Genomic DNA, 10,493 nt, shown 5'->3' with positions numbered 1-10,493 from the left:
TCAACCATCAAAGTTTCCAGAGCTGCAAAGGGCATTGGAGACTCTTTCATATACTTGGGAGCAATTTCCTAGTGTGGTGGCAAAAAGGATGCATGCAAAGATAATATTTGAATACTTTCAGGATGCAGAATATGCTCCTCATATGCAAGAATCTTCACATGAAGGAGATCAAAAAGCTCAGACTTCGATGCAGGGACAAGAAGAACAGGCACACTGTCACAAGCCTGTAGAACATGAGCGCAAACTTCTAGAGCCAGAAATGGTGGATGTAACTAAGGATGATGAAAAACAAGCCTTGAGTGCACGGGAATTAGCAAAAATTGAAGAAGATCAAGGTCGATCCACTGCAGTTATGCTAGAAGCTCTTGCTAGCAAACCACGACGTGAAATGCAAAAGGCTAGTACTGCAAGAGCCACGGTTCCAAGCAGTAAAAAAAGACATCGTCCCACTGTAGAGAAAGATAATGTGGATGAAAAATGGTCAAAAAAAGAGAAAGATGAAGAAGATTCAGAATCCGAGGCTGAAGATGATTAGGATGAACTCACATCAATCAAAAATCTTAATCTGCGTCTTAATGAAGCAGTTACAGATGATGATGTGGGATATATCTGGGGTCAAAGGACGTGGTTCGTGAATGCCAAAGATGTGGAAGCTGCAGCTCTCTTTACTAATAGCCGAAGCCTTGATATATCCTATGCAATGCAAATATACGAGGCTTTGAGAGATGGTAAGAAACCTGTGGCAAGCAATGTGGTCTTGCACCCAATAATGTTTTGTCCAACCAAAAATAGTTTTCTGGATCAAATAACATTTACAGGGCCTACACATTTCGAGGAAATCTTTAGTCAATTCTTTAAAGACACTCTAAAAAATATTCCACATGAACAAGGCGAAGAGGCACAATAGAATATGCTAAAGGAAGTCAAGAAGGAATTTCTCCTTCATTGCAAATTCCAGCCCATTGATGGTCAACATTGGGCTTATGCTTGTAATCAGATTGCAAGGGAAGCAAAGGAGGGCAAAAGACTCACTCCAGAACAATTTGTAAAGATAAGCTCATTCCATTATTATCCTGCAACAATCTGTATATTCAAGCATGAGATCAAGTATTTGATTGAGTCCGAAAGACTTAATCATTATGTCCATGGAAAGCGTAAGATATCCTCAACATCAGAGGTCTTACAGAAGGCAAGGGTGATATGGACAACATTTGGTTCTCCAAATCCTAATTTGAAGCGAAAGGTCACAAAAGCAGACGTCGACACACTCACAAACTTTTATACTTCTTTGAGTGCAGTTGTGCCTAGGGGAACCCAAGAGTGGGAAGAAAGTATGACAAGCCTCAAGGTGGTGAGGGACAGATATGCCGACTACACTTCTATCATATTTTGTCCTGTTGAAGTGTTCAATGAGATGCTTGAAACGTGCATTGCTTGTGAGCGTGGACAGCTGACCTATGAAGCTCCTTTGTTTATCTCCGGCAAGTCAAAGGTAATGGATAAGAAGGAGTTGACGGCAAGGATGTGGAGGCCTGTAAAGTACTTACCTGATAAGTATGCATCCATGGCAGCACAAAAAATTTTAAAGAAAGAATGGTTTTTTGGAAAAAAAGACAAAGACCACTGCATGGAAGAATGCATCAATGTACATACAGGTGAGGCATGATGCAGTGCATAGTGCCATCAAGTATTTGCTGTCAGAGAAACAAATTCCACTTACTCATTGTAACATTGACTATAATGTGGTGAAGCATATAGCTTGTTTGTCAACACCCAAGGTAAAGCTATGGGCAAACAGGTGGATTAAAAAGGATGAAGATGGGTCGGAAATAGTAACCTCTTATATGAGAAAAGAGATCCCACAACAGGTGGTTGCATATGTGGAAAGATTAATCAGCGAGATAAGAATGCCGACAGATATGCACCAAAGCTTTCAATTCAATGTAGAGGTTACGGCAGAGTCTGGAAAGCTTGTCAACTTCAGGGGAGTCTCAGAAGATGACTTCTTCAAGAATGAGTCAACATGGGATAAGCCACAACTATTCTTTATCAATGAAGTTTCTAGCGATGATATCCATAACTTCATTGATAGAATAGTATATACCACCATTAGCAAAGTGGCGATTTGCAACATTGTCATATTTGTTGATAAAAAAGACAAAGAAGCCATGCAGGCTACTCTAGAGCAAGCATATTCATCAGATTTGAAGATCTATAGTAGTGTTTATGCAGCAAAGAGAGGCAAGAGAGAATGTGGCATAGCGATTCAAACTCTTGAATCATTCTTTTTGTGTATGTGGAGTCCCAACCTTAATCACTCCTTACAAAAGAGCATAAGAGGGAATTCAAATAATTTGAGATTGATGCTAGAAGAGCAAGATATTCCCAGGTCCATACATTATCAAAAAAACAACTATGGAAGTCCTGCAAAAAGTGGGAGTCTCTTGCTTACCATGATGGAGAATTTGCTGCCGGTAGGTTGGGAGGTCACCTTGTGCAGGATGGGATATTTATTTGAGGATCTCCTAAGAAAAGGCAACTCCACCAATATTATTGAAAATAAGCATTTCATGGCCTATTTCCAGCTTCAAGCAGATCTAACCACAGGCTATGAAAAAGAGATAGACCACAAGGACACCGATGACATGGATGATTACCTTGAAGATCATAATGTCCCAGTTGTTGATGATGAAAAGATGGACTTACATGACCCGTTCACAGAGAGGTTGGTGGATGAAGACAAACATGATGATGCCTTCTTTGATAATTTTGGCTCGCAGGGTTATGAAAAAAGGCCACTACGACAATACTTAGCGGTATGAACTCTCTATTTCTCAACTAAATACAATTTTTTAAATAAGATTTAAATTTAAAGATAATGAATCTAATCTCTCATATTTGTTTACAGGCAATAGAGGGAGAAGAAATGGATGAAGTCAATACGGAGGCACTCCCTTCTACTTCAACAATGCAACCACCTCTAAATTTGATTGAAAAATCAAATTTAGCTGCATTGGATAAAATGGAGAGCTCATTTGAAGTTAGGATCGTTTTGAAATGAGAACCTCAGTATTTAAGCTTTGGTAGAGAGGAGGTTTCAATCCTCTCCAATCCTTTAAAAGAGGTTAATGACAATGTTATCTGGGCCATTCTCAGGTAATGTTTATTTATTTATTGCTACTTCAATAAGCTAACATTTGTTTATTTATTCATAGTTCAGTTATATATCAGTTTCCTAGTGCAGAATGCAAATCAATTCTATGAGCTAATGTTTGTTTATTTCTTGGTGCAGTGTAGTTATTTCTCAGCTTCCTAGTACAGTGCAGCGTCGTGTCTACATGCTCGATGCTCTCCTTTCTTCTATTCTTAGCTCTCCTCAAAAGACTATAGAAGATGTTTGTACCTAGTTAAGCCCTTTGAATTTAGATGGGGTGCGAGTCATCTTAATGCCTTATCATGAGTCATAAGTATCAACTCTAACCTTATTTTTACTATTTCTTTGGCAAGTTTGTGTAAAACAATAATCATTTTTATTCTGGTCGTGTAGCTCACATTGGAGTCTGATCTTCTGGGACCTTGAACTCAACCATTTATGGTTTGTGAATTCAATAGAAGGCTATCATGCCAACTCCCCAAGGTAATTATTCTCTTAATATTTTTGATACTTTCTTATTTTGTATCTTATGATCATGACATATTAATATATTTCATATGTCATGCTGGACAGTGCTGCATATCGGCTAGTATCTGCTATCAGAACAACCACGGAGCAACAAGATCAAGTAGAATTCAAAAGACGTCTGCCAGTGGAGCAAAAAGATGGACACAGCTGTGGGTGGAGAGTTGCCTACAACTGCATGTTGTTTCTTAGAGAGATTTTTGATTTGGAGTTACCAGTCAAAATGGAATCATATACAGAAGCTGATCTGCTAGCATTTCGGGCTGAGAGTATTCAACATCTAATTACTACCATTGGGAAACAACTGGGAAACAACATGAAAATATGACTACATTGCAGCATGTATAAAACCGTATCTTTATACTTGTATGCTTGTTCCAGCCTTTGATTGGGATGTGTAAATCTCATAACTTTTTAATATTTTCTTCCAAGAGGAGAAGAGACTGAGTCTAACGAAAGCATGCTATCTTTATACTTTTATGATTATTTAAACCATTAATTTTATTTGGGATGTGTAAATCTCATAACTTGTCTAATGAAAGCATGCTATCTTTATACTTCTATGATTATTTAAACCATTATTTTTATTTGGGATGTGTAAATCTCATAACTTTTTAAAATTTTCATCCAAGAGGAGGAGAGACTCACTCTAATGAAAGCGTGTATGAAACCTTTTTAAATTTTTGCTCCAAGCAGAGGAGAGACTTACACTAATGAAAGCATGTATGAAACCTTATCTGCTTGTTTAAGCCTTTATTTGGGATGTGTACATCGCATAACTTTTTTATATTTTTATGGCAGAAGGAGGATGTGGAGGACATAGCAAGTGAAGAAGAATACGATGTAGACTACTCCCTCAATAAGATGAGTCATAAAAATATGAATCTATTGGAGCAGATTGGAAGCTCATTGACTGCTATGTTGTTAATTCGACAACAACCTCATTTTTTTGAATTTGGTGAAGAAGAGATTTCAATCCTCTTGAATCCTAAGAATGAGGTTAATGTCAAAGTCATTACAACCATGCTCAGGTTTGATGCAGCCTTTTGCTTGGCTTTATACTTTTCTTATTTTGATTAAACCCAAGAAGCTAATACTTTTTTTTAATATAGTAATGTTATAGCAAATTTTCTGCAAAATATACAAAGCATTTCATATATGCTCGATCCTCATATTTCGGAAGTGCTTAGCAACAAAGAAGAAACCATAGAGAATGTTTGCAAGTGGTTGAAGCACGTTCCTATGAATGACGCACGAGTTATTTTTATAGCATATTATGAGAAGTAAGCATCAAACCCTACTTGTTTTTTCTATTGCATTGCTAGAATTGTCTCAAACACAGTAATTATTATTTATTGATAATGCAGCTCACATTGGAGTCTGGTAGTCGTGGACATCCTTGCGAAGAAGTGCTTCTTTGCCAACTCAATGACATCCGTCCATGGCAATGTGTTAGAGTAAGTATAGACTACACTTGTTGTCACTTCTTGACATGTAGATTGATATGCAATGCACATATTCACTGTTGTTATATGTTTTGATATGCAGATCAGCTTGAAATTTAGTAGATGCTATCGACATAGTAATGCGGAAATGTGACTTGGCACAACAAATAGAGTATATAACATGTCAGGTATCACATCAAGAGAATAGCCACATCTATAATTGTGGATGGAGGGTGGGCTACAATTGCTTTTTGGTACTTGGTCAAATTTTTGAGATACAAAATGACACCACACTATCAACATATACGGATTTGCATCTCTATGCATTTATAACATGTACCATTCGAGCAATCATTGATTGCAAAATGAATGCCATCAAAGAGTCAAAGAGGATAGAAGACCTCAACTCTACAAACATGGCTTCATTAAAAGAATTGGGAAGCTCTTTTAATGTTAGGGTTATGATTCAACATAGACCTCGGTATCTTGAATTTGGGGGAGAGGAGATTTCAATTCTCTCTAGAGCTTCAAATGAGGTCAATAACAACGTTATGATGGCCATTCTCACGTTTGATACAAACTTTTTCTCTACTTGATAATTCAATATTTTGATTAAATCTAATAAGCTAATATTCATTTATTTGTTGGTGCAGTATAGTTATCTCACGATTTGGTAGAGTCGTACAAAATTATGTGTATATGTTGGATTCCCTCCTTTCTCCTATACTTAGCGATAGCAGAAAGACAATAGCCGATGTTTGTAAATTATTACAGCGTTTACATTTACATGGCATGCGAGTCCTATTTATGGCATATCATGAGATGTAAGTATCATGGCAACCTTTATTTTCATCTTATACTGGCAACATTGTGTTAAATAATAATGGTTCTTAATTATTCGTGTAGGGAACATTGGAGTCTAGTGGTTTGGAACCTTGAAGACAACTATTGTTGGTTTGTTAACTCGATTGTAGGCTTTCATGGCTTAGTGCAAACGTAAGTATTCTATTAATCCGTTGTTACTTCTATATTATGTACCTTATGTGATAGACACACTAAGTTTTTTTAATATGTCATGATGGGCAGGTCGATTGAGAAGTTGGTATCTGCTATCAGAGAAACAGGACAGTACAAAGACTCGGTAGACTTCCAAAAGCATTTAGTAGTAGAGCAGGAAGATGGGCATAGTTGTGGGTGGAGAGTTGCCTACAACTGCATGTTGATTTTCAAAGAAATTTTCTCACTTAAGCCGACAGATCTCATCGGAAGACTCTTTGGAGCTCAAATATTCAGAGGAGGATATACAATTGTTTAGGGCTGAAATCATTCGAGACCTAATTGCTGCCATTAGAATACAACGTGCAACTGAAGCAATACTAGAGCTTCCCTTTAAGGAAGAGGAGACTGAGTCTACTATGAAAGCACTGCACACTACAGAAGAAGTAGAGACCCAATGTACACCTACAGCACCACAGCCTCCACTGGAAGCATCAGAAGAGTTGCCACCACCTCCGCTTGCATTTAAGGAAGAGGATACTGAGTCTACTCCGAAAGCACTACATACTACAGAAGAAGTAGAGACCGAATGTACATCTATAGCACCACAGCCTTCATTGGAAGCATCCAAAGAGTTGCCACAGTCTCCACTAGAAGCATCACAAGAGTTGTGATGCATGTATGATGTTGTGTTTGTAGTTTTTGTTGATTATACACCAATTTGTGACTTATTACTTAAGTGGCATAATCATGATATTTATATAATTTCTTTATGCACACAATTTTATGATATGAATGTGTGATGATGTGATTATTTGGAAATAAATCCTTGTGTGATGAGAATTTTGATATGAATATGTGATGATGTAATATTTGTAATATAATTATTTCATGCACACAATTTTATGATATGAATGTGTGATGATGTGATTATTTGGAAATAAATCCTTGTGTGATGAGAATTTTGATATGAATATGTGATGATGTAATATTTGTAATATATTTCTTCATGCACACAATTTTATGATATGAATGTGTGATGATGTGATTATTTGGAAACAAATCCTTGTGTGATGAGAATTTTATTCAGTTGGACAGTCTCCACTCACTTAAAGTAGAGCATTCGCAATGCTTCTCTCACTTTATTCCAACCCTTATCCTTATCATCTCCACTCACTTAAAGTAGAGCATTCAATCTCCACTCGCTTTATTCCAACCCTTATCCTTATCATAGTGAACACATCGTGCCTCTCACTTTATTCCAACCCTTATCCTTATTGTAGTGAACACATCGTGCCTTAGTGCACTTGTATTCTTCCATCCTAGTCCTTCCACAAACACTCTCTTATTTCTTACATCCTAGTCCTTCTAAGTAACTTGTATTCTTCTATCCTAGTCCTTCCGCAAACACTCTCAGAGTCTTCTTTCATCCATCCTGATAACCAAGTATTCTTCTATCCTAGTTCTTCCACAAACACTCTCTTCTTTCATCCATCCTAGTGCTTCTCATTAACTTGTATTCTTCTTGTATTCTTCTATCCTAGTCCTTCCGCAAACACTCTCAGAGTCTTCTTTCATCCATCCTGATAACCAAGTATTCTTCTATCCTAGTTCTTCCACAAACACTCTCTTCTTTCATCCATCCTAGTGCTTCTCATTAACTTGTATTCTTCTATCCTAGTCCTTCCGCGAACACTCTCAGAGTCTTCTTTCATCCATCCTGATAACCAAGTATTTTTCTATCCTAGTTCTTCCACAGACACTCTCTTCTTTCTTGCATCGTAGTCCATCTCCCTTTCTTTATCATCTCCCCACCCATGGATGTCCTTGGCATTGTCGAAGACGTGGAGTTCGGAATTAACAATCTCAAAGAATGGATTACTGACCAAGGAGCACAGAGAGAGGCCAGAATTCGACAAGGTTCTCCTTTGACACACATGGAGAGAGAGGAATTTGCTGCACAAAGGCACGCAGAGAGGGAGGAGACTCTCAAGATAGCAGACAGTGAAAGACTTCTAAGACGTATGATAAAAGCACGACAAGATCTATTAGACTTCTTAAGTAACCTACGTTATCGCAGCTCTCGTCATGAGCGATTTGATGCGGATGCTGAGAGAACAATAAGAGCCTCTCAGAGAAATTATAAAGAAACAATTGTGATTTCTTAAATTTCTTCTTCGCATGTAATTATGTTGAGGATACAGCTGTGGAGGCAGTGAAAGATTGGGTTGTTGAGAAGATAAGAGAGACCAATGATGAGATCTTCTAGACTTAGATAAGAGAGACTGTATTAAGGTGTTTTTTGACACCATATGGCTTTGATTAAGGTGTTTTTTGACACCATATGGCTTTGAGTAATATGATCTACTTCTTGTACAAATGTGATGTTAAGAGAGACTGTATTAAGGTGTTTTTTGACACCATATGGCTTTGAGTAATATGATCTACTTCTTTACAAATGTGATGTGCTCTTTTTGAAATGTACTCTAGTTTTCATAACATGTCACGCCATTTTTTCTAATTTGATTTTTTAAAATCTTACTTTTTTGTCTCTTTTAACAATGTGATGTACTCTATTTTTAACATCTCACGTCATTTTTTCTAATTTGATTTTTTAAAATCTTCCTTTTTGACTCAATGTTTTGTTTTATAAGAGCCTCTTTTTTTGAAATGTTTTATCCAAAATTATCTCACAAAATGAATTTGGATAGTGCAAGAGTCCAAAATTAATGAAATAGGTGTTTAATATCCCATACACAAATAACTCTCACCCCATACCAAGGTATTTATAATTCATACCTATGGTATTACAATGATCCATTCCACTCATCCTCTCAATCCCATATGATATCTTAGAAAATAGAAATAAGTGAGAGCTGCTAGGCTACCACTTGATACTCAAACTCTTATCAAACATAGAAGAAAAAAATACTAATGCCAAATAAAAAAATCAAATTTTGGAATCATAATGGCAATACTCTAGACTAGATTCGCAGATATCTCTCCTAGTCCATTTAGGATGACTTGAATGATTTATACGGGGTCCATAATCTCTCCTTCTGTTGCAAGTTTGATTGTTGTAGTCTTTTATTTGGAATACATAAGCATGACCGATTTCATTGTTGTTGCGGAAACTCTGGTTGATTTGGTTTCTCAATGCGAGAATCCTGGATGTCTTCTTGGACTCATAGAGAGCTGCAAACATATCCCATGCTTCTTTCAATGTCTTGACTGTGTTGAGCTATCCTAGCATGACATCTTGCACATTCTACTTGATTAGATAATAGGCATACTTGTCTTTCTTATCCCATTCTACCTGAGCTTAGGCAATGGGAGGATCTAGTACTGGTGTGGAAACTATTTGTGTAGTTGTAGATCCCGTTGTAGATCCCGCTGCTAGTGCTGTGACAATAGGTGGAGTAGAGCTACTGCTAACTGGATCATCCAATGGTCTAGGTGTAGATCCATTGACATACTCCCATTTGTCTTGAAGTACAAGAATGGTCTCCATTCAATATTTCCATGTACTATAGTTGGAGTTTTCTAACTTAGCAGATGCCTCTAGACTGAGGTTGCTACTCAAAGTGTCATGAAATTCTTTGTATAAATCAACTGCAAAACACTGACTATGCCAAGTGAAATCTCTGAACTCTCGATGAAGAACTACAATATATAAAATCTGATCTGTTACAAGGCTTGTGGCAAACGATGCCGGGAATAGCCAAGAGGCTTTACAAGGCTGAAATGATGTGCACAATGCCTGAAATAGCCGCGTAGGCTTTACAATGGTGGCATGTGTGTGTGAAATCAAATTCTATCTGCTCACTGAACAATCGGCAATGCCTCTGAACTCTAAAGTCTGCTCACTGAACTGATGAACATCAGGTTTCAGGTAATGTAATGATGTGAAATTATATGTGAGCATATGGAGTGACTCTGAGTAGGTACTAGTCAGGAATTTTAGGCATGGATTAGATTGGCAATTTGGGAAAATTCAAAGCATCCCCTCTACGGCAATCTAGTCTACTCTGATCTAGATCTATACCAACCGTTGATCGAAGAAAGAACAGCAAATAATTCCTTTTCTTTTGTTCTTTTTAAGTGCTGGGTCAAATGCGTCGATGAAGAGGCGGATGTGCATGTAGGAAGTGGATTTGTTGGCGATGAGGCTCAATGTGAGTGTAACTCATGCCAAAATGTGCGCATGATGTGACGAGCCTGTACAGCACAAAAAATCAAGCGACTTTTTGGAGTGCCCAAAATTCTTCCTGGATCAAGAGATACGACTTAATCTAGGTGGAGGGACAAAAGGAGTGAAAATGGTGCTAAATGATGATGTGCCACTGTGGATCACATGTAGTAATGATGTGGCA

The sequence above is a fragment of the Dipteris shenzhenensis genome, chromosome 24, assembly GCF_047967505.1.
Source record: "Dipteris shenzhenensis isolate YYH24624 ecotype China chromosome 24, Dip_SZ_1.0, whole genome shotgun sequence".
NCBI lineage: Eukaryota > Viridiplantae > Streptophyta > Polypodiopsida > Gleicheniales > Dipteridaceae > Dipteris > Dipteris shenzhenensis.
This window is presented reverse-complemented; position numbering follows the sequence as displayed.